This window comes from Rhinolophus ferrumequinum, chromosome 6 (assembly GCF_004115265.2).
Source record: "Rhinolophus ferrumequinum isolate MPI-CBG mRhiFer1 chromosome 6, mRhiFer1_v1.p, whole genome shotgun sequence".
Classification (NCBI taxonomy): Eukaryota; Metazoa; Chordata; class Mammalia; order Chiroptera; family Rhinolophidae; genus Rhinolophus; species Rhinolophus ferrumequinum.
This window is the reverse complement of record NC_046289.1, coordinates 13217020-13243104: the sequence shown is the minus strand read 5'-3', so window position 1 is coordinate 13243104 and position 26085 is coordinate 13217020. Positions and strand designations below refer to the sequence as shown.

At 44.1% G+C, this 26085-nt stretch overlaps 1 protein-coding gene across 6 annotated transcripts in view; it reads right to left on the bottom strand.

Moving 5' to 3' along the window:
- Positions 1–26085, bottom strand: part of KCNK10 (potassium two pore domain channel subfamily K member 10) — a 118608-nt gene that overhangs the window by 65725 nt on the left and 26798 nt on the right. The window contains exon 1 of one of the 6 annotated variants that reach the window (XM_033107974.1): positions 25424–25613. The exons of 4 other annotated variants lie outside the window; for them this stretch is intronic. The gene's annotated coding sequence lies outside the window, so the exon portion shown is untranslated. Of the gene's footprint in view, positions 1–1464; positions 1585–25423; positions 25614–26085 lie in introns of those variants that run through there. One more of the 6 variants, XM_033107976.1, reaches the window with a different exon arrangement.

Here is a 26085-nt window from a genome sequence, read left to right as displayed (position 1 = left end):
TGACTACTTTAGTTTCCTAGAGGTGACAGTTTTTCCCCAAGTAACGAATCAATAATCGATGGGTCACATAAGTAACAACCTATCCTGCTTCACGACTCTAACAAAAGCATTTGGGAGCAAAAGCGCTGCCAAGAATTGATGAGAAAGGAAAGGTTGGAAGAAAATAGTCCTTCAGTTAATTTTCATTTTTAAATGTTTCTTCACAAACATTAGCCCAGTCCATTCTTACCTAAATATGGGTGGATATGAGGGCACGTGTGGAAATCTGCTTTTTCTTTGTCGAACAAGTTCTTGGTAATTTTTATTCAGAATTTTCCATGTCCTGTACACTTCATGGCATCATCCATTCATGCAGTCAATCAACAAATATTTGAGTTTGCCAGGCACCAGGGACGTATAAGTAAATAAAACACCTCTCTGCCCTCAGAGTTAGTGGGAGAGTTGACAAAGATCTTATGCATGAGTGAATCCAGTTTACCTTCTGTGGAGGGAAATGTTCATTATCTATCTCCCCTTGACAGAAAAGGAATGAGGCCCAGAAAGGTGACAATGACAAGCCTATTACGAGCTAATAAGTAATGGCGTCCTTGGATCCATCTTCAGACACTTAACCCCGAGTGCCTCCATTCCTCCATATCACCTGAAACAAATATTATCCATAGGATTCAGAGTCTCTTAGAAACCTGAAATGCAGCCACCTCAGAGGGGCCACTGTCACACAGCAACATAACTGCCTATTGACCCAAGCAAAGTACAACTGTGACTGCAACACACCGGCGAGAGGCAGAGAACACCCGCCCTCTCCTCTAACTCCAAGCCTCACTACCCCCTCCTGGCCGCAGGTCTGGAATCTGTCCAGGGCCACCTGCGCCGCCGCTCAGAGTTTCCAAAGCCCCAGGTTACAGCTGAGCCTGGGATCCCCAAAGGCTGACCTGGGCCTAGGCAGACGTCAGGGTAGTGTCGGGAAAAGGGAAGAACTGAGGAGCAGACAATTCCAGCCCCACCTGTCCATGATTGTTGCAGCAACTGGTTTCAGCCATGATCTGCCTCTGAGAAGAGCAGAATGTGTGTGCTCCCTCTGATTCCAGATACCCTAACAGCCAAACCTTGTTTTTCCTGTTTCCATGGGATGGCTGTGCGTTAAAGGTGATGGACCTGGTCTTGATTAAGGGTGCAGTGACACTCAGTCTACATGCACTACATGAGCAAGCCATGTCGCCAGAATGCCACCACAGAAAAGGCTCTCCCTTTGGGTTTAATCACTGGTCTCTCCTTCCAGCCCCCTTTAAAACATCAGATTTCATTTCCAAATGGTAAAGAACAAAGTACCATGAAATTTCTGGGAAACTTTAGAGACAGACAGCCAAGATAAGAGGAATCAAGGTTGAAAAGGGACGAAGAGGGAGCTGAGAGTATGCTGCCACCTTGCCTCTCTCCTTAATCCAGACCCTGGACTTCTCTCACCTGAGTCATTGAGACAGCCTCCAGTCCTGCCCCCCTGAAAAGCATCCTCCACGTGGCAGCCAGGCGGTGCTCCCTGAGGTGTGACTCTGATCACATCCACTTCCTTCTTCAGCTCCTCTGAAGGCACCACGGAGACTCAGAATAAAGCGCTGGCTCCTGGCTGGCACCAAGACTCCCTTCCAAAACCTGGTGCCTGCCTGTCTCCCCAACCTCACCCGCTGCCACGCCCTCACATGCGACCTTCGCCCCAGACAAATGTAGCAGCACCCAAGTCCCTGTGTGCTGAGCCCAGAGGAATGGGTCTTGCTTTCCAGATTCCTTTCTTCTCCCCACTCCTTATCTGGCCAACTCCTCCTCAGACTTCAAACATCACTTCATATGTCACAACCTCCAAGAAGCTCTTGCTGATGACTACCCACCCCCAGTTGGATCAAAGACTCTCTCTATGTCTCAGTACAGAGCTTAGCACAGTGCCTACAACTCCAAGGCACCCAGTTACAATTTGCTCCATTCCTGAATTTATTCATTCACCCATTCATAACTTTGCCTTGCGCCAGCATTTGTATCAAGTTCATACACCTGCCCAAAAGATAGCTTAACTACAGGGTTCATTGAATCTGGGAGATAAGAGCAGCCCTGCTGCTATTGTGTGGTTTTTTTTTCATTCTGTAGACAAACATCCTGGGTCAAGGTGTTAAAGTTCTTAGAAAATCGATAGTCCAAGTAGAGCGCTTTATGGTTCCTTCCATTTCTAGGGAGGACTAGAAAGAAGAAGTAATTCACTTCACTGCTCCACACACTCAGTTCTGAGCTTTCTTGTTCTCTTCACAAAGGGCTAGAAGGTTCTCTTTTACTCATGGATGCACAATATGTTAGGTAAAAAAATCTACTGAATGGCATGAATCACCTTTGGTGAATCACCTCTCTGGTGCCAGGCAGGCAGAATTTCCCTCCAGTCTGCCTTCCTGGGGTTCCTCTGACAAGGACCAAACATACATTTGGATTTGAGGACCCCAAACACTGAAGCCCTGCCCCCCCTTAGTATACTACCAGCCTGGGGAGAGTACAAAGGTTGTTGAATGCATTTGGGGGGCTCAAAGGACCAATGGCTTCCTTCTCAGGACTTGTAAGCAAATGCTCACTCCTGATAGTCCCCAGATCTCTTGTTGCATTTATATACCAAGGACATGGCACAAGGGCAGGGGCCTTCACCACTGACAGGGCCCAGAGAATGAGGCTCTTAGGATTGGGATTCCAAAGCCCCAGGCAGTAGCAGAAAAGATGGGAGGAGGGGTCAGAGACAAGCATTGTTAAGGGAGTAAAATCTATAGTGATTGATAGAAAATGAGAAGTATGGAGAGGTCCAAGTCTGGGATGACACCCAGGCATCTGGCTTGTGAGAGCGTGGTGTTCTCCAAGACAGAAAAGGCGGGAGGCTCAGGTTTGCAGCTCCTATAGCACGTCAGAGAGGAGACACCCAGCAGCTGTAAGGCATAAGGGATTGAAACTCAGGGAGTAAATCTAGCTGGAACCTTGGCTTGAGAGCAATGAGAATAGAGGTGGTATTGAAGCCATAAGACTGGATGAAATCGTCCAGAGGGAGCTGCAGAATGAGAAGAGAGTAAAAAGTGGTGCTAAAGGGAGCAACATTCAACAGACAGCAGAGGGAAGAAATGCACAGAGGAGAACCAAGATGCGGCAGCTTCCTGGGTATCGGAGACGGTAGATCTTATTCCACTTCTCTGTTTGCAGCACCATTCACAAGGCCTGCGAGAGGTCTCAGTGTGTCTGTTGAATTGGTTACTGTCATAGAGCATTATTTTGTTGCTCGTTAATGGTCATCTTGTAGACCATCCCCTCTCCCTGGCTGCCAGGAAACTCTCTTCAACAGAAACCCCGTTCCAGAATTTCTGGGCACTGTAGGTGACTCCTGGTACCAGGTGGGATGCCTTTATTGTTGCAATGAAATGGACCCTCACCCACCCACCTGAGCACAAGGAGCCCAGAACCAGAGCTATTGCATATGCATGCTGAGCTGGTCAGAACAGCCCTGGCGTTCCCAGTGGACGGCTCATCTTTTGGGATCAAGGGCTGCCCACCTCGTGGTTCTCCCAACAGACTTCAGACTCATTTGTCTTGATTCCATGGTCAACGCCTAAAGCTGCACAGCCACAGCTGGGGTCCATTTGCCTTGTCCCAGAATGCTTCACGAATAACATACTTAGTCTCCTGTTCTAAGTTCTTTCCTCCACTATTTAAATTAACCAAGGCACTTTTAAAAGGAAAGGTTTTTTTCCCCCTCCCTTTGGGATTAAAAATAATATAAGCAGCTGCAGTTCCCAAAATATCTCCTTTACCCTGGAGCCAAGTGTTTGAAATCCTATTGTCAGAGCCCATTCCTTCAAGAGAGAGGTTTGCCTTTCCCAGGTGTCTTGTCAAAAGCAGTTAGGTACCTCTCCTCACTGGACTCCACACAGGGCATGCCCCACCCCCTACTCCCCCGGCCAGACTGCAGCAGGTGATCCTTCTAAAATTCCAATCTTGCTCCTGCTTAAAACTCCTCAGCTACTGCAATGGCTCTACACATGGCCTCCAACGTCCCATGCGCTCAGGGCCCAGCTTACTTCTCCAGCCCTATCGTGCCCTCCGCATGTCCTCCAAGCCGAACAATCTCCCTTTGTATCAGCGGTAACAAACACATAGATCACAAGCAGTAGCGCCAATCTAACTGATTCTTTTCACAGATCCACAGTAGAAGCAAAAGTGAAAAGTATATGTTAACCCATTAGGGAGACAGATCCTAGGACCCATGTTAATTCCCTAACCTTTGGAAATCTGTGTATTGCATCCATCGCAATTATGGTAACACAAGTGGCTAGAGTTGATAAAGTCCATATTTATCAGAGCATAAAATACATTGAAGTGATGAGTGCACTAACGTTTTACAATAATGAAAAAGGAGGGGGCTTTTAGCAACTCGATGCGTCATTCATTCACTCATTCTGCCAGTGCATGCCAAACTATGTGCCAGGACCGGGACCAAAACTCCATACCCAGTGTCCAGGCTGCCAAGCCCCCACCTACCAGGAGACTGAAGGGACCAATTCTCCCGAGAAGTGCAAGGCCAGGGAAGCCCCTGCATGTAGGCCTCCCTGTAGCTTTGATCCCACACCTACTCTGCTTCCTCTTCTCTTCCTCTCCAACCTCCCTTCTTCTCGCAACCCAAACCTTTCCAAAGACGCCTCGGGACCCCCAGCTGCAGAACAAAAGACCTGCCCTACTCCCTCAGCCTCTTTAGGGAGCCTTCCTCCACCTTCTTCCCTGATGCCTGGACTTCCCGTGAGGACACTGTCCTCGGAGCGGGGCACTCGAGTGGCTCAATCTCTCTGACCCACAATGTGAGGACCAGGTTGTCCCAGAAACCCAATAGTCCACATTCTGTGTCAAAGCCCCTATTCCTTTGAGACCCAAGGCCTGTGGCTGCTCCACTTCCTACTCTTCCTTGTGGCTGATGGCAGGAGACCTGACTTCTCTCCCAGATGTCCTGAAGCCTTCCATTCAGGTCCTGCTTTCCTCCGGAATGATTGCAGTGCCCCACTGACAGTCCATCCAATACCTGCAACTCCCATTGCCTCGATTTCATCACCATTACCGTCATCTCCATTCCTCTTCAACCAATGACTCAGATTGGGTTCCCCAGAAGCAGATCCCAAGATGAACATTGGTTTACAAGTGATTTATTCAGGAAGTGCTTCCAGGAGAAGCCCATAAGGGAGTGGGGAAGCGGAAGAGCAAGAAACCAAGGAAAGGTGCGATTCCAGGGGAAGTCCGTCTCTATCTGAGCTCTTGGGGAGCTCTGAAGCATCAATTACGTCTCTGAGGTCATCCTACCTTGAGGCAGGGGGGCTAGGCTTTCATTTTCTTACCCACTAGCTCCAGGCAACCCCTGGGGAATATAAATGCCCTAGAGCAGCCGGGAAAGAGGCACTAGGAGACCAGGGAAAGTTCTCTGGAAACAGCTGTAGGTAGGCACTACACAGAGTCTGGAGATGGATGCAGAGTCAGGAAAACTATCTGGGAGAGCAGGTGGACCACCGACAGCATCCACTGCAACGCCTTCCTCCAGGGGCCCATCATCGCCAGAAATGTCCCTGCCTCAGAAACACTCCATTCAGGAAACCCACTTCTGACTTGAGCATCCTATCCTTCCGGCTCTGTCCCTCAATATTCCCACATCACATTCCACCTCTACTTTCTGGCGTTCCCTCCCCTGTGTTCCCTTTCTTCCTTCCCCACCCAGCTTAGAGTCCGTGCCCCACACTTCAGTCTTCAGCTAACAGACTCAACTCTCTTTCCTTTTGTCCTTTCCTGGTGCTACCTGGAAATACCCCCTTTTATGTTATTCCTTCTCTCTGCTCAGAGTCCTCATCCAGGCTGCTGAACGCTGCCAGGGAAATCGAAGAACCTCCAGGATTGCTGCTAGTGTAAATCCATAGTTTCCTTTCCCAACCTCACTCAGTGCCACACAGCAATGCCCCCTGCCCTGGTCCCCTGCTCAGAGCCAGCAGTCAGGATAAATGTCATGAAGATATTCAGGTAGATTTTACTATAAACAAACCTGAAATCATGTATGGACATTCTTCTGCAAGACAGACATTTACTTTACAATAGGATTTTCTGCAAAAAGTGTTGAAACAGCAAGCTCTGTGTGCAGGTAAAATGGACTCTGGTTTATATTTACATATTTTTAAGAACAAACCTGTGATGTAGAAGGAGGTGTACCCTCACTTTGTCCTTCTCCCAGGGTCACTGAGATGGAGTCTCAATGCCCCAGTACATTCTGCTTGGCAAGCACTCAGCCAGCTTCATTGCTCAGTACTTCTGGCTCATTCCATAGTCAATAAAAGCTCCTACCAAAAAAACGTAGATGGGGGGAAAAAATATTTTTTAGATGGCACTTCCTTCACTGTGCCTACTAAGTCACAAAAATGAATGAGATCTGTCTAAAGGAGAAAACAGTTCCTACAAAATTCCCTACAAAATAGCTTTGCCTTTTAGCATCACCCTCTGGCTAGTTCCCTCCACAGCGGCTCCTCTAATGCAGCATCAGCCCTGCTGACATCAGCAGCATTTCTGTGACTTCCTGCCAAGGCAGCTCTCAGAGGCTGGCAGGGAGTGCCTGCCGGTGAGAGGAAGAGATGAACATAAGAGGGAAAAGAATACCCACGTTATTCCTCATGAGGGTGGGAGACAATGATGCAGAAACCGTACACGCTCATTCCTCGGAAGATTGAGAAGTGTTTTGAAATATTCTTAATAGCTCTAATTAGTGAAGTCTTCAAGGAGTCAACAGACTTACTAAAAAGTAGTGGGGGGCGGGGTGGATCTAAAAAGGCGGGGAAAGGAAGCTTCAATAAACCAGTGTGGTGTGTTTCCAGCAATACCTAAGTCTGGGTGATAAAACAGGGTCTGATGAAGGCAAGAGTCAGTGCTGTCAGGGGAATCCTAGGGTGAGCCAGCCTCCAGGAGAATTGTTCACACTGGAGAACTGCTGGATGTAGGCTGGGCCTTCTGGCTAAATCAACACCTCACTCTAACCCCCAAATATCTGCTGTCTGTTCTCACTAGTTGTTTCTGCCAGAAGGTGAATTCCTCTAGATGCCCCTGGAACATGGACCCTTTGGTTTCTGAATCGTCCATGGAGCTCAATTAATGCTCACACAATGGATTCAACAAATATTTGTCATTGCCTATTGTGCTTCAGGCTCCAGGGGGCACAAAGGTGATGGAGCAGAACCCTGCTATCCGGAGTTCACGGAGGTAAAAGGATGGATGAACTGGGGACCAGGTTGCCTTCACCTCCACTCCCATGGAATTCAGAAAAGACCCAGCTCTCAAGGATCTAGAGAATACCCCTGAAATCTCAAAGAGCAAACAGATCTGTCTGTGGATCACCTGGAAATCTGCCAAGCTGCTACGCTAGTCCTTAAGCTGCAGCCCAAGAAACAGGTCATAAAGCAAGGGTGTACAGAAGTTTGTTTCAGTGTCATTTTCAAGCATTAAATCGCTCTTCCACTACCACTCTCAGACCTGGATCTGTTAGCCAGGCAAACTAACTAAACCCTTCTCTGTGATGGGTTCACAATTCAACAGCCACCATAAACATATTTCCTTTCAAGGAACTTCTCAGTGCTAAGAACCATGGGACATTACTTGAAAACCTAATTTGGTCAAATTAAATATTGAATACTAGTACATAGTAGGGCTCAATAAATTGGTGTAGAATGCAAGTAATGCATTCATCTTGCCACATAAACAAGAGTTAACTGTGGATGCAAGATTCTTGTAAATAACAAAGCTCAGAGGGAAAACCACAAGAGAAAAAACCATTTTCATAGATAGTTCAATCTAACCTTTGGGTTCTCCGCTTTTAACCAACGAATAGCATCTTCACAGAAAATCCTAGCTGATATTTAATTCTTCATTCCCTTCAGATTCGACCTGTACTTAACTGCTTTGAAACTGCCTCTGAAGAGGTCACTGGAAATACAGTCTTGTGGTTATGTCTCCTGCCCCTCACAGAAAGGACGAGAAAGGTAGGCACAGAAATTGATACGACCAATTAAAGAGCAAATGACTCAGGCTTGTTGTCTTGGAATTTGTGGGTTTTTCCAAGAGCTCCCTGCCATTTAAAGATTTTTCATGGCCCCTCAGAAGCCGGCTGCATTTAAGTTGCTATTACTGGGATGTGCCGAATTCAGCAAAGCCATTTTCTCCACAGCCACAGAGCTAAAATAGGTCCATCATGGAGTAAGCACTTGGTTCCTCCAGCACAGTCAAAAGTACCACACCACTTAATTCACTGAGAATGTCCATGTGAGGCCCATTCTTCGGCGCGCCCTAAGTAGTATCGAAGGTACAGGCTAGTTTCTTTCCATTCAAGTATCACTGCCGGCTAATTTTCCCCACAGCACATAAAGCAGTTTCTATCAAAGAAATATTTTATGAGTGCCTACTATGTGCTCAGCACACTGTGAGGTGCTCTAAAGGAATTTAATAACACATTAACTATCCCCAGAAATAATGTCACTCAAGGTTGGCTTTCATTATTGTCCCTGGTGGCTCAACCCAGAAGCTTCTACGTGACAGTCTAGTTAGGGTAGGGTTGCGAGATTTGTGAGTGTGGTAAAATTCATGTAACATAAAATTCACCATTGAAACCATTTTAAAGCGTACAATTAAATATTCACTGCCAGACTCAGAGAAAAAACAACAACAACAAAAAACCAGAGGACATCCAATTAAATTTGAATTTCAGATTTAAGAAAAAGTTTTGTGTTGTGTTTTTTTAGGATAAGTGTGTCCCATGCAATATTTGGGGCATACTTAAAGAAATTTTTTCTGAAATTCAAATTTAACTAGGTGTCCTGTATTTTATCTGGCACCCCTAAGCCAGGGAGACAGGGCGAACACAACCACCGACCACCCAATACAACCTGCCAAAATTGTAGCTAAGTACTACACTGGGTGACACGTATCATAAATGGTATAAAAGCAACTGGGCTTCCACGTCTGGCACCCACACAAACTGTTCTTCACAGGATCTCCACTCCCTCCACATTGCCAAGTCCAGTGGACACCATCATGGCCACATCTGACTTGGCCACTCAGCAGCATTCCACGCAGAAGGCCTTGCTCCTTCTGAAAGTGCTCCTGCTTTTGGCCTCTGTGACACGAAACTCTCAAGATGTTCCTCCACTCTCTCTGGATAGACCTTTTAAAATCCACTCTGCAGCTTCCTCTTCCTAAAAATCCCCAAATATTGGACTGACATTCTCTCCCTCGGTGATCACTTCCAGGATGGTTTTAAATGCCATCCACTTGCTGATGACTCCCAAATCATTATGCCCAGGGAAGCGGCAGGCAGAGTCCAGTAGGAGGCACCTCGGGGAACTGGATGCCAAAGCTGAAGGAGCAGCAGGCTTGCTGCATCCCATCTCAAGGCTCTGACCCAGATGCTAAGCCAACACCGCAGGGTGCAGCGCACCCTGCTGCTGAACTAGGGAGCTCTGTTGGCTACTCGGGTTACAGGGGTACAGATGCCTGGGTCCCCAAGACCATCCCCAGTAACATCTGGGCCATCTATGACCAGAGGGGAAGCAAGCGTTTATTGAAGACAGTCTCAAACTCATCTTCGTGGACTGCATGGAGGCCTGTGCAGCCATCCACCAAGGGGCCAGCCTTCCACTGTGCGTGTATGGCAAGTACACCGTGGGTTTTGGAATGCCAAGGCCAAGGCCCAGCCTTGGTGCAGTACCTGCAAAAGCCCCTCACCCAAACAGTGACATCAAATGGGTGTGAGCGGAAGCGGGGTCAGAAAAGAGAGACGACAATTTGGAGGGGCAGAGCCTCCTGGGAAAATCTGCCTGGACTGTGGGGAGAAAGTGGGACTTGGCTTTTTCCAAGAATAAACTTCAACTCTTAAAAAAAAAAAAAAAGTCTTCTGACCTCCAGCTTCATACAGAAGGTGCCAAAAAAAGTACACACATTTTAAGAAAGGAAAAAACTGGATTAAAATGGTAATACTCAATGTATACCAATAACAAGAGATGAATACAAGTCATGTATATACATTTTTTTGTCAACCCGGGTATACGTTACCATTTCCATTACACTGGGGGATCTCCACTGTGTCTCAGACTTGGCAAGTCCAAACGGCACTTGACTGCTGACCCAGCCAAAAGAGAAGGCTCCTTCCCCATGGTCAAGCCGAATGGCCAGCCCTGAGAGGCAGCCTCACTTTCCTATCTCCCTGCTCCTCCTGCGTCCCCCATAGTTCCGTCATTGCTACGTCCAGAATAGACCTAGAAATGAGCCTTGCCCTCCATCTCCCTGCCCCACCATCGGTGAAGGCTACATGTCTCTCTAGACTTCAGTCATAGCCTCCTCACAGGTCTCCCCGTTCCCACACTCACTCCCAGCAATCTTACAAAGATCTAAATCAAATTGAACTTTTAAAAAAAGGAATACACTCTTTCTCCCCTTTCTATGACTTTCAGTTTTATGGATTTGGGCTTCCATGAGCACTTTAAAGGTTATTTCCTCCCGCAGATGGTAATGAAGGTTTTGCCAGCAGAAAAGTCTTTAGCTAGTGACTGAGGTCCTGAGGCTGACATTGGAACAATGACAGTCATACTGCTTGCAGACCACATCTTTAAACTAAAAATATCCAAGAGCAGTGTGGACTAGACCAGAGGTGTTCAAACTTTTAGAACAAAACCTTGCCTTCAAAGGAAAGAGTTTTGTTCTAAAAGTTTGAATTTTAAGTGAAAATTCCATTGAATTGAATAAAATTCAAGCTTTAAGTGAAAATTACAGACATAGATATAGAGATAGACATAGATACAGACCCAACCCCAGACATAGATATCAAATTCCATCTAAAGGAAGGAGTCAGGAAAGAAAACGTAACATACATAAGATCTAAATCAAACTCAACCTTCCTTCAAATGGAAGGGTTTTGTCCTACAAGTTTCCATTTTAAGTGGAAATTCAGTTGAATTGAATAAAATCCAAACTAGAAGTAGAAATTATACAGATATAGAGGTTAAATTCTATTTGAAGGAAGGATTTTGTTCTAAAAGTCTGAACACCTCTGATCTATTCCACACTGCTCTTGGATATTGGATATTGCATTATCACAATTATAATATTTTAAATTACAAATATAACATTATAATATTACAATATAATATTACAATATTACAATTCTATTAAAGAATCCATCACCTCTTTATATAATAAATACTAAAGATATTAATATATTATTGTATATCATATTCTGCATTATTATATACCATACAAGTATAAAGTAATATGATATAAATATATAATATAGTGTAATATAATATATAATATATCTCAAAGCTATATGGTTGGAATTCAGTGTAGGGACCCAGAATCATATGAGCTTTGTCTCTCCCTCAATCCCTGCATTGGGTCTTGGGACCCGAAAGCTTCATGGAACACAGTTGGAAATGGGTCTGGAGGAAAGAACACCGAAGAGAAAATCCAGAACTTGGAGTCTAGTCCCAGCTTTGCACTAACTAGCCCTGTCAGCTTCAGCATTCACTGTGGGAGCGGAAGACCTGGGAACAAACGCCAGCCTGTGTTACTTAACCTCTCTACTACTCTCTCCCTTATCAAAAAATGGATGTAATAATCTGCCTTACTGGATTACGCTGCAAGTTAAACGACATTACACGCATAGAGTATAGTGCACGACTACAGTAAGCATGTAATAATTTGAATAATAGTTAAGTAATAAAGTCTATAGAACAGGAAATGTGTTTCTTAATGTTGAATGCAATGCTAACTGAATGAGTTTCCATTAAACTCATTTTGTGTCTTGTTTTGACTAGTTTTATTGTAATTCTCATTAGGGATTGTCAATGGCCTTCTTCCTCTCCAGAGACTAGTTAATTGCGAGTCCACTGTATTGGTCTTCACCTTTCAGCTTGTTGACTTCTTGTGGTATCTCAATTTGTTCCCACAGCAATTAGCACAGGTCTTGCACAGAGTCATTATTCCATCAGTGTTTCTTAAATGAATGAGCACTTACCAGCTCTAATGAGTCAACCTTTGAACTCTGATACAACTTAAGTCAAGAGCAGTCAAGTCCTTTAATAAAAAGAGAGAGAGCGAGAGAGAGACACCCTGATTTCAGAGGCTGTTCAAAATTTAGAAGTGTATTGGCTCCTTTAAGCCAATTACCTCATAAAAGGCCTCCTGGTTAAGCCTCGTGGCGGACTATATTTTTCTAAAATTGGTCACAACCTCTCCCGCCTCGTGTGCTATTCTCACTATGTGACTTTGATATTCGTTTTATGAGAAGGTGTAATCTCTGCTCCTTCTCATTGACTCTGGACAGGCTGTGACTAAGGCAGAAGTGACACTATGTGACCTCCTAAGCTGTCATAAAAGATGGCACCATTTCTTCCTGGCTCTCTTGAGACACTCACTCTTGGAACCCAGCTGTCATGCTGTGAGAAAGCCCAAATCAGGCCACGAGATCCCATGGAGTGGTCATATGCAGGCATTTGAGCCAACAGCCAAAGATGCCTGTGGGTGATTCCAGCCCCACTCCCCCACACCCCACCCGTCAACAACTGTAGCCTTCCTAAGTGCAGCGCCAGACATGGAGGAGCAGAGACAAGCCATCCCAGCTGGGTCCTGTCTGCATTCCTAAACCACAGAATCTATGAGCACAGTAAATGCTTGTTTTACGCCAGTAAGCTGGGGTGATTTGTTAACAGCAATAGGAACAGAAACAGGTTTTAATGTAGGTTATAGTAGAAGGGCTCATAAAATTGTATCATGGCAAGAACCAAGAACAGAAGCCAAGCATTCTATATATCAACTAATCAACAACTTGAATCAAGATTCTAAAATAACACTCTTATTATAACACACCTTGATCTTCCATCTGTTGAAGTGCATCATACAGAGCAAGTATAATGGGAACAATTGAAATCACTGTCATTTATTGAGTGCTCATTAAGTGCCAAGTGCTATTCCAAGTACTTTACATGTATTAATCCATTTAAATGTCAAAATAGCTCGCTGAGGTAGGTAGTAGTATTGCCCCATTCTACAGATAAGCAAACAAAGCACAAAAGGGCTAAATTAACTCTCCCAAGAACACACCACTAGTAAAAGGGCAGGGCTGGGATTGGAATCCAGCAATCTGGTCCTAGAGCAGGTAATCATATGCAGTGTACTACGAGTGCTTCTCAAGCTTTACACCCCATGGCAAATAATATATGGCAAGCAGATGGCCTAGTGCTTGGCACGCAGTCGACACTCAGTGAGTATTGATTCCTTTCTTTCCCAACATCAACATGACAATTTAGGGTGCCACATTTTCTAAAGCAGAGGTTACGCCCCTCTGAGAGTCAAATGATGCCCTTCTAAAGCCAAATGTACACATTTTGTTTCACTCCTCAGTCATCAGACTGTTGACGTCTACATTTTTATCCCTAGTCCTGACCTTTCTTCCAGAACCTGTGGATTTAACTGTCTACTCTGGATCTCCACTTAGATGTCCATTTCACTTCTCAAATTTAACCAGAGCATGATTTAACAAGAAACCTTGTTTTCATTCATTCACATACCCTAAATCTGTCTCTTCACAGTTAGCAGTACTGCTCTTCACCCAGAAACTCAGCCAAAAAGTCCTGAGTCCTTCATGCTTCCCCTCTGCACCACTGGCTCTGTCAGCCAATCAGGCCAACTCTCCCTTCCGCACGTATCCTGATGTCCACCACTCCCCACCCCACCCCACCTACCGTCCCAAGCCAGCCAGCCTTCCACTCCTTACCCTGCTCCCACCCTTTCGCCAACAGCAGCCAGGGTGACTTCTTTCCAAAATGTAAATTCAAACCCACCACTTCCTTCCTTAAACCCCTCCAGATAATTCCCATTACACCCCAAAGAGTGTCCAAACACTCTCCCTCAGTTTTCCCTATTTCGGCCACTGCCCGTCTCTCCAGCTTCATCTCCTACCTCAGCCCCCTCCCCCCACACTGGTCTTCCAGTTTTTTCCAAGTTCGCTCTTACCACCAGGACTTCACATTTCTGTGCCCTCTCGCTAGAACATTCTTGTCCAGACCCTGGCTGGGTCGTTCCCACTCAATGGAGAGAACACGACTCAACGTTACCTGCTCAGAGAGGCCTTCCTGCCTCACCAACCCATGGCAAAAAGGCCAACCCCCCTCCAGTCACGCTCTAGCCCATGGTCTGGATTTATTTTCTTCACAACTGAACCTGTGTCACGAGCTGAAGTTGTATTCTGTATTTGCTATTTATTGTGTGTCTCCCCCAAAGGAGTCTAAGATTTGATCTGTTTTGTTCATTGCACCATCCCAGCCCCTAGATTAGTGTCTGTTACATCATACATGCTCAGTAAACAGCTGTTGGACAAAATGAATCAATTCTTTTACTGGACTATAAGTCCCTGGCAGTCAGGACTAGTAATTATTCATCTTTGTACCCCAAGTTCTGAGCCCAATATTTTTCCCACAGTAGGTAGTGAAAAAAAGAAAAAGAGAAGGGGCCAGGGAGGGAGGGAGAGGAAGGCATGGGGTGGGGAGAGAGACAGAGAGAGCGAGAGCGAGAGCGAGAGCGAGAGCGAGAGCGAGAGCCAGAGCGAGAGAGAGAGAGAGAGAGAGAGAGAGAGAGAGAGAGAGAGAGAGAGAGAGAAAAGAGAGAGAGAGAGAGAAGGAAAGACAGACACTGAATTTTTCTGGTTTGTGATTTTATACACGTGAAATCCAAAAATTAAATCCCACATAGTATGCATTTAATCAGTCATCATTATTGAAAAATAATTACTCAAAATAATTACTCAATAATAATTATGATCTTAAAAAATCAGAATGTATAGATGCTGTAATTATACCTGCCATAATTTAACAAGCATTTTTCTATTAGCCAACCTGTAAACGTGTCTAAAAGGTAATGTCCCCTGGGCTCAAAGTTGTAACCAAAACGGTGGGGAGAGAGCTGTCTGAGGAGGAAACAAGAAGGTAGAGATGCAAACCCTACCGCCAACAGCCTGCCCCACAGCAGGAAAGAAGCCAGGAAGCTTTCACATGTGGTACCAACTCTGCTCAGAGCAGCAGACGGATCAGCACTTTCTATTTCCATCAGCCCCATCCCAAAGTCTGGTGGACCCTCGTAACCCTCTCCCTTCTCTCTTTATCCTCCCATCCTCTCACATGTCCCAGGTGAGCCGATGTCAGTCATCCTCACAGCCAGCAGCTGGGTTGGTGTTCTTGTCACACCACTACATTGGGAGGCTCACTTTCCTCTTACCTTTACCCATCATGTAAAATGTCCATTTCCACTGAAGGAAATTCTGGCAAAAATCAAGAATAAGGTGGCCTTCAGTGTCCAAATGCTTTCCTTCAGACTCACGGAATGTACCTTCGTTTGCCCTTTAAAATCACTGGATAGCTTCTACATTAATCACTAAAGAACAGTTCTACTGGGCATATCCTCTCCTTTCCACCCACCGCCTCAGGTTCAAGCAGGACCCCATTAGCACCACGACTTGGCAAGAGACCAGTTTACTGGGATTATTAACACATGTTATTAGGTTCTTCTGAAAAGGAGACACATTTGCCTAACAGTCAGGGCCATGAACTTGCAGCTTTGGACCATGGTAGGGCTGGAGAGATGTCGCATTTGCCTCCCCTAGGGGTCTGCCCTCTGGCTCTGAATCGCAGCCACTGGGTGATCTGCTCCACTGAAGTTGGTCAAACTTCATTTACATATGCTAATAGGACAAGAGCCAGAAGTACTATGTATACCCATCCAGCCTCCCGGGCAGTAGAGAGTGCAGTATGTAACTGTATGAGCTTACAACAAGACAGACCAGGGGGCCTGTCATTAGCTATGTAGCTTTAGGAAACGTACTTGTGCTCTCTAAGCCTCAGTGTTCAAATCCTTCAAATGGGAACAATACTTTCCCTTAATGCTATAATGAGACTTTTCGGCAAGATAATTCACTTATAGACCTGGCATATAGTAAATACGCAACAACTGTCAGCTACGATGATTGTCATTAATCTCATCACCATCAGTTGTCTATTTTGGTGTAAGCATTGTGTCTTACTTATTTTTTTATGCCCAGCACTAAGCAGAAGGTCTGGCACACTGTAGATACTGAAGAGATCATTTTTAAATAATCCGGTGTTATAGACAGAAGAATGGTCCCCTGAAGATGCTCATGTCCTAATCCTGGAACCTGTGAAAATATTACCTTACAGGACAAAGGGACTTCGCAGGTGTGACAAAGTTAAGGGTGTTGATATGGAGAGATTATCCTGTATTTTCTGAAAAGGCCCAATGTCATCACAAGGATCCTTGTGGGAGGAAGGCAGGCGTGCCAGAGAGAGAGAGGAGGACGTGAAAATGAAAGCAAAGATCAGAGTGATGCAGCCAGGGAACTGGGGCAGCTCCTAGCAGCTAGAAAAGGCGAGGAAAGGATTCCCCGCTAGAGCCTCCAGCAGGACTGCAGGCCTGCTAACACCTTGATCTGGGCCCCATAAAAGCCATTTTGGAAGTCTGACCAGCAGAATGCTATGGTACTAAATCTCAGTTGTTTTAAGCCATCCAGTTTGTGGTCATTTGCTCCAGCGACGATAGGAAACCAGTACAGTCAGTGATACGTACTGGGTTCTTGCTCTGTGCCAGCCTCACAACAGTCCAGGACAGAGGTTCCACTCTTGCCCCAATTTTATGGTTGGAGAAACTGAGGCCCAGGGAAGTTAGGTCATTTGCCCTATGTCAGGAATGACAGAAGGAATGGGACTGACCTCCAAAGCACTCTAGTATGTGCAAAGAAGAAAACCTCTACACAAAAACCTTAATGGAAAATTCTTGCTGATTTTCCTACCAGGAACAAACCACTAAGCTAAAGGCCCAAGAAAAAAACAAAATCATGTCTACAGTTGTGCAGTTGCTGTTTCCAGAGGGAGAGGCAGATCTTTCCATTCACAAAAACAATCCCCACCGAGCAAGTCTGTACCGAAGCACAGTGTTCACCAGAAGCTTCTAGGTCAGTGTCCAGAGAGCAGGAAGGCTGGTGTTCACCTGGCTGAGCTGTGCACTGAGAAGGATCCACTATTGCGGCCTGACGGGCCATTCTTTGCAGCCAAAATGGGCAGCACTGGGGTGGTTTTCATTTCCGTACAACTTGCATAAATGGTTGTTTTCACCAAGAAGTCACGAACAGGCCAACCACTGCAGAACTGTGCAGAGTAGGAAACTCCTTGTCAAGGATACCGCGCTGGCTGTCCCAGGCATGATGGTTTTTACACCATGCACAGGAACCAGCCTCGAGCCCCTGCCCGTGTCCTCAAGCCCCTGCCCATGTGCACTACATAGCACCATGTCGGTCTGATTTATATATTGGACTTCCCTGCGAGGTTTTATGTGAACAAACGGTTTCTCTGCCACAATGCCATGTTAAGTGGGGCTTCTCCACTTGTCTCAGGGTTTAAACTGAGGCCCCAGAGCTGTAGACTGAGCTTTTTTTATTTTGTAATCAGTGCAGAAATTGCTAAAATTGCCGCCTCCAACCCATATAAGAGAATTCACTGGAGAAACGGCATCTCTTAGAAGAAAAAAATATAGCATTGGCAAGCACTGTGGAAAAGGGGTAACAAGAGAACTGCTCAGAGAATCACAGTGGTTGGCAGAAGAGGGTTCTGGTGGCATCTTCGACCCCTAGCTGGGTGCTTCCTGAGCTTCAAATTTCATAGGTCTGCTTTGCACTGTTCCTGATAGGAGTATGAGAAACTTGTTAGCATTCAGGGCTGCTACATTAACTGCACCACTCCAGAAGCATGTGAATGCCGCCCCCTGGAGGTGTGCGATGAGATAGCCCTGGGAAACTCAGACGTGGATTGCCTGGGTTTGGCTTGTAATGGCTGCTTAAGCACAGAGAGCAGCAGGGAGTGGTCTGCTCTTCCTGAGTTTGGCAGCACAGGATGAACAATGGTTTCTCATGGGCCAAGTGGACTTGGAGATGGGGTGGGGGGTAGCCAGGTTAGAGCTTTCATAAAAAGGCCTTCCCCAAGAAGTCTATCTACTTGAGTATTGAAAGCCCAGGGTATACTGGGGGCATACATGGGGATGGGGGGTGGCGCGTAAGAGACCAGCCAGGGAGGGCAGCACCCATGTCTGCAACAGGAACATTTGGAGGTCTTCACAGGAGTCGCCAAGAACTCAAAAAACTCTTGAATGCCTGTGAGACAGAGGGTATTCCACGGCTAGAGAGAACCACAAAGGGCACCAGCTAAATACAATGTTTTTGGCCTTCTTATCATCCCTCTGCCTGCCACCTACTCTGGAGGAGCCAGAAGCCACAAATCAAGCAGAAAAGGAATTTGGACATGGAGAGAAAGAGAACAAACAAAACCTTCCTTCCCGTTGCTGGTCTGCGGCATCTCAGGCCAGGCCTGACCTACAGGGAAAGGAAAGCTGTGAATTGGATTAGAAGTTGTTTGGGTTTAGATTGAACTGGACTTTTGAAGACCTGAAGATAATTATTTTTATTTTATTTTATAAGTGCCTGGAAACACTGTGGGATATTTCTGGGATATCATCCAGGGTTGGCCTGACAGAACAAGTGTGAAGGTAGCAGCTGAAGAGAAAGCCATTCTCTTTTTGCACTCCCAACAAGTCCAGTCCATTTAATAAATGAATTACACAGTTTTTCAAAAAATTAAGACTGCTGCAGCCATCCCCTTCTTTTCATAGATTCATATGTCCATGTATATTTCCAGCCCTATCTTCTAAATTCCAGACTCATATCTCCAACTGTCTTGTTGAAATTTCCAGTCAAATATCTGACAGGATTCGTAAATCCCACAGAACCAGGATAGCACAGTTAACTAAAAAATTGTAATAACAAAATAAAATTTAAACCCTCCAGTCTTCCTATCTCAAAAAGTGGTACCACTGTTCTCCCAAGGTGCTCTGTCCACAAACCTAGGAGTCATTTTTAATTCTTCTTTTTCTTACCACCCTCAGCATGTATTCCATCAGCAAATCTATCTCTAAAACATCAGTCAAATCTGTGTACCCCTCTCCATCTTAACTGCCACTCTCTTTATGCAAATCACCAGAATTCCTTGCTTGGACATCAATAACCTCCCAACCCCAACAAGTATCCCTGCTTCCATTCTCATCCACCCTGTCTCCCTACCCGCCCCCATTCTCTCAGCATCCATGACCAACCATGTTGTGTCAACAGGACCCTGATTTTGTTTAAGGAAACCATTCCAGACCTACTCCCAGCTCTTGTACTGGCCTTCACTTTGAGGAGTGAAGCACATGACCCAGACTAAGCCAATCAGCACATTCGATCTTCACCCCGCCCCCACATATACACCACGATTGGTTAAAGAATGAGTAACTGACCTTAAACCGGCCAATGAGGACCAAGAAAATTCAATCGCAAGACTTTTGTTTGAGCCTTAGAGAATTTATTTTTCCCTGAGCATTGTGATTCTGGAAAGATGAAGCCCTAGAGCCATTGTTAGCCACCTTAGAACCACCAAGAAGGAACTTGCCTAAGAACAGAACAATGCAAAGAAGACAAATCAAGAAATGAAGAATTGTATTAACTTTTTATGGTGCTAGGTAGGTACTAAATTTATTGGGTATCACTTCGTAAGCTACATAAATGTCTACCCACTATGCTGCATACCGGAAACTAATATGGAATGTCAACTGTAATTGAAAAATAAAAAAAATTCAAAAAGCAAAAAATAAAAACAAAGAAATGAAGAAATATTCAGTCCTAGATGCATTTAGTCCTGAGCCCTAGATTGAGTTCTGCCTAGACTATTCAGTTAGGAGAATAAATAATTCCCTTTTGAAATGGATCCCATGTGGGCTGGGTTTTCTGTCATCTGCAATAGAAATCATCGTAATAGAGATATTGGCTGTGCTCATGCCCATAAAGCTTAGGTCTCAGTCAATCCTAACATACAAATGGCCTCATACTGCTACGTGACAGAGGCCCACAAGAAGTTCCGACTGGTTGTCAGAGCACCAGTTCCAGCAGGAGTGTGGCCATTAGGGTCAATTTTTGACCTAAAAATTACCGGCTTTCTCTTTCTCCACCTAAACTTAACATGCAACTTCAAGGATACTGTCCCAATCTTCCCTTCTCAGAGTATTAATTATGTTGCTTTCAACCTTTAGAAAACATTTAAATACAGTCACCTATGACCCTTGTATAGGTTATAAATTTCTCACTGTGCATTCATTAATATTCTAATTCGGAATACCTAACTCTCTTCAATGTATGTCTTATATGTGTTTCCTCATCTGTTTGTTCTTGTATTAGAAACTCTAAAAGACAGGAACAAGGCTCTTTGTGGAACACCTCACACGAGGCAATGAGTAGTTAGGTACTTGACAAATGCTTACTGGTGACAAAGACAGTTGTGACAGGACAATATTGCTTGTGTTGCACGCATCATTACAAAGATGACTGCTCTGACCATTCAATGGAGATAGTTCCTCTAAATTAATAAAAATCTACTTTGTTCTGTCACCCTTGTGAGAAGAAACTAGAAATAGGCTTAGGTGAACAACTCAGAATTCTTCCCAGTTCTCAGATGTGAATAGCTACCTTTGGCATTTGAAAGCTTGGACTCTCCCTTATAATAAAATTTGTAAAACTTTTCTTGGCTATGCAAAAACTCTAAGCAAAATAACATTGTATTTTAAATAAGGAACCAAAACATTTTAAATTTCCTTGAGATCTACACAAGATCAAAATCTAAAAGGAATCTCTATAGGTAAAACACCTCTATAAATATTAGACACATAATTAAAATTATTCATCAACTCCCAACTACGGGCTGTGAGCTTATCCCTATAGCAAGCTCCTCTTGGGATCATGGACTTTATGAAAATACCCATCACTGTGTTCTGGAATCTCAGTGACAATCTGACTTCTGCTCTTTGGGGGTCTAATTGGAGTAAAGTACAAATTTTTTAACCTCAGCACTTAACTCACGGGTCTTTTAGCTACTCCCCTAGGCCTGCTGGGCATCCCCCCTCCCAATCTGGTCCAGTCCCATGTACCTGGGCTACAGCACACAGGGAAATTACTCAAGACATTGGTGGAATTCTGCTCAGTGGTCCTAATTTTGGATGCTGAGGCTACTACGTGTAATTATCCGTGTACAGGTCTGACTCTGGTTGGCTTCTGGGACCTCTCATGACTGAACATAAAGTCACTGCATGTTCTGAGACTTTGGATGCCATGCACCATGGACTTTGATGCTCCATAAACCCAAATCTAAATCCTGGTTCTAGCACTTACTAACTGAATGATGCTGGATAAGTCACTTACCCCCTCAGAGCCCCAATTTCACACCTGAAACAAGGATAACAATGACGTCCAATGAACACCTATCTTGCAAGATTGTTATTTTAAACATAGTACATTTGATTCAAAACCACCATGAGGAAGCACCTTACACTGCTAGCACGGCTATTATCAAAAAGACTAGAGATAACAAATGCTAACAAGGAAGTGGAGAAAAGGGAACCTTTGTGCCTGCTGGTGGGAACATAAATTGGTACAGCCACTATGGAAAACAGCATGGAGGTTTCTCAAGAACGTGAAAATAGAGCTGTCATACAATACATCAATCTCACTTCTGGGATATATCCAAAGGAAATGAAATCATTATCCTGAAGACAAATTTGCACCTATGTTCATTGCAGCATTATTCACAATAGCCAAGTTATGGAAACCAATTAAGTGTCCGTCAACAGATGGATGAAGAAAATGTGATATACGTGTGTGTGTATATATGTAGTGGAATAATATTCAGCCTTAAAAGAGAAGAAAATCCTGCCATTTGCGAAACACGGAGGAACCTGGAGGACATTATGCTCAGCGAAATAAGTCAGACAGGGAAAGACAAATAGCACATGGTATTACTTATATGTGGAATCTCTACAAAAAAAGAGTTGAACTCGTTGAAAGACAATAGAATGATAGTTGTGAGGGGATGGGGCTGGGGCTGGAAAAAATATGGAGAGCCTAGTAAAAGGGTACAAACTTTCAGCTATAAGATGAATAAGGTCTGAGGATCTAATGTAAAGCATGGTGACCATAGTTGATAACACTGTGTTGTATAAATGAAATTTGCTAAGAGAGTAGAACTTAAGTGTTCTCACACACAACACACAAAAGGTAACTGTGAGGTGGTACATGTGTAATTAACTGAATGGTGGGAATCCGTTCACACAATGTGTACATATATCAAATCATCACATTATACACTTTAAGTATATTACAATTTATTTGTCAATTTTACCTCAACAAAGCTAAAAATAATACTGTTTCCCCAAAAATAAGACCTAACCGGAAAACAAGCCCTAGCATGATTTTTCAGGATGACATCCCCTGAACATAAACCCTAATGCATGTTTTGGGGCAAAAATTAATATAAGACCCGGTCTTATTTTCAGGGAAACACGGTAGTTCATTTGAAATGAACAATAGTAGCAAACTCGATAAATGAAAGTTGCTGCTATCATGGTAACTTCGTTTTTCACTTTATCATCATCCGGTCCCACACTGTAGCCCTAAGGGCCATTCTCATTCATCCTGCTCTGTTCTGATGTCTGGCAGACTCATACCGCACTGAATTCATATGGCAGAGACATGAGGCATCGGAGAATTTCTCTCACCCTGCATCACTGTCTGAGCAGTTTGTACTGCTGGCTCTCCATCCACCTTCTGACACTTCTCTCCTAATCTGGACATCTACACATCTAAGTTCTGACATCCCTGGACCAACTTCAACACCTAAAACTAGAGGCTTTACCATTAGTACTGATCCCAAATGGGATCACATATTGGTCAAAGAATGGTACCAATAATATTATAGGATTGTGCAAATAGCACCTGTCAAGTCTAATATATCATCAGTTACAAAATGTATCGTTATTTTTCTGTACGTGTAAAAAATGAACATTAAACAATTAACAAATACATATCATTGGTAATAAGACACATTCTTATTTCAGAAATGTTATATAATGGAAATAACACATCCTAGAATTAAGGTAGTACACTAGAACATTTTTCTTAGAGAAACATTAAAAGAGTACAAAACATGGCTCTTATACTATTTGCAAGAATCCTTCACAGACCCTGGCAGACAGTAAATACATATTTGTTAAATGAATAAATATAGTCATGAATGAATACACTTCCTAACAGCTGCATTAAGAGGTTCTATCACTTTAAAAGAAAATTTGATGCAATAGGAAAATCATGCTAAAAATTAAAGTGAAATACATCATGTCACCAAACCTTCCACTTAAATTCATTTAAAAAATCAACTTCACTCTGAACAGTTTGTTGCCTCTTCAGCAAAATGGAGACCTAGATACAGTAATAGATTCCAAGAGTTTAGTGTTTACCTATTGGCCAGTTCGAAGATAGACACTGTTAAATGTGCAATATCTGGGACCATAAAACGTAAGATGCTTATCAGACACATCTGACACCATCCTTGGGGCACAGCTAGGACACAGCATTGCCATCTTAGACAACTGGAGGTACAGATTCATTTAATAGTGCCTTCTCCCTTCTTCTGTACCACTTCCTGGAATGCAACCAATCCCTGTATGGTGACGGGAATAAAGGCGAATAAGTCACAGTCCCCAAAGAAGCTTCCATTGGAAGAATTCAGCCTCTGCTTTCTGCTCAGAGTGGCTCCCAAGAGTTGCTTTGCCCTATTCATTCCAATTTAAAATTGGTACCTTTTCCCCCAGGTACTACAGAGATAAGGCATTATATAAAATAGAGAAGAGAACAAGACCTCTAGGAGCAAAGACTAAATGAAAGTAGATGGATTTTGGAGATTCATCAATTTAGAAGGTCCTCTGGGAAAATTTCGAATGACAGCTGCCACCATTATCAGAGGGTCACCGTTCTCTTTGCTCTGCCCTGGAATGTGGAATTCTGGACCCTGCCCTTGTTAAGCCTTCATCTGCTGTTTGCTGAAGTCTATTCAGATTAGACCTCTCTCTGTGTAGAGGCAGAATTGCTTCCACAGTCACTGGATGTCAGATGCTTTTCAGGTGGAAAGCAAGGAGCTGGAATAGAGGAATCCTGTCATGTAGTGTCCCTTGGGACAGGGAAAATGACAACTTCATGGATAAAAATGAGTCACTCAAATGACTTTTTGCAGAATACTGTGGGAAGTTTCCCAGGACGTGTCACCCTTGTACAAGTTAAGAGCAATGATGTCCATTTTCAGTGCAACTGAAATGCCGCTCAAGAATGGAAAGTCCACACAGAAATGGTACAGTTATTTATCCTTTGTAGACTTAAAGACAAAATAAAAGGAATTACTAGAACATGGACTGCTTCTATTCTTTCACAGAGAAGAATTATCTATAGGACACCTCCTCCCCCTCACCCATATGTGCTAAAATTACAATCATATCTTCTTTGCCCGGCATATAACCAATGTTCCCCAGTATTCCATACCTCATGGGTGACACCACTCTCCTCCTTGTATTAGGTTAGTGCAAAAGTAATTGTGGTTTAAAAGGTTAAAAATTGCAAACACCACAATTACTTTTGCACCCACCTAATAATTTAAGGGAAAGGATTGACTCTACTGTGCTGGTGCCAGCTAATCCCCAGACCTCTGCACTGATCCTCTATTTAGATCTTTCTTCTTCACTCCTCCAGTGTTCCCTCCAGCCCAGACCTCTATCAGGACCTCCTTATTTCTCACCCCAATTACTGCAGTTTCTTCCTAATAGTCTCTGGCTTGCAGTTACTCCGCCTTCTGGTTCATATCATTTAGTTGTTTCATAAAGTGCAATTTGTCACATGTCATAGCCTTCAATGGCTCCTGATCGCCTTCAGAAATAAATCCATGCTCAGCCTAGTATCCAAGATGCCCATAAGATCTCAGTTTTCTTTCCACCTTCATCTCCCTGCATTCCCAAAGGACACCCGGAAACTTGCTCTTCTCCCAACAGGTGCCTCAGCAGTTTCCCTCTTTAGTGTCTTGTTGATACCCGTCTCTCTGCTGAAACTACCCTTTACATCCTCTCATCCTTCAAAGTCCATCTGAAATGCCATGTCTTCCAGAAAGTCTTTCCTTGTCCCCCAGAGCGGGCTATGAACACTTCCTCCCACAAGCACTAAGCATACGCTCATTGCATCTCTCCTGAGGTCCTTGCCCTACTCTGTACCTCCCACTGGCCCATCCTTTGGTTTCTGCTTTATCCCTCCCTGAAACACTGTACTCTCCTTCATACCCACGAAAGCGTCATGTAGTGCCAGGAAAATACCTGCTGAAGTGAGCTGGATTTGAGGAGAGCTTACCCAGCCCTGGTTCCACAGTGACAGTTCACTCAGCTGCCCAGTTGACAGAGCTGATGTCAGATGGCATAATTAGAAGCTGTTCTACACAGCTGGGATTGGGCTCATCAAGTCTGTATCTCATCTTCTTATCTGGATGCCATTCTCTCCCTGCTTCGGTCCAATCCATTAAGGGCAAAGATTGCATGTAATTCACATTTTCATCTCCTCCTGCACAGGGGTTTGTACATAGTCAGCATCTAATAAACATAGGCTGAACCCCACTTATGCAATTCCATCACAACTAGAGAGCTGTAATAGTGCCCTGAGTGTTCCCAAAAGTGTAGCACAAGAACCATTGGTGGTAACATAAGATGATGGTAAGTGATGTGCAGACGAAACCTTTTTTAATGGCCATGAGGTTATTTTAATTGTGCACTGGAAAAAATACAACTAGTGCAGAATACCTATGATCTCATAGGTACTACTGCTTGGGGTGAGGCTAAATTTATTTACTTTTTTAAATGGGGGTCAATTTAAAGAAAAATGTTAACTAAATAGTGGTAGATATTACTGCTTCGGGCAAAGCTAAATTTAAATTTTTTAAAGTGAAGTCAACTACAGAAAAATATTAATAGTGGTACAGTTGATATTTAAATATGGCCCCCAAAAATTAAAAAGTGAAG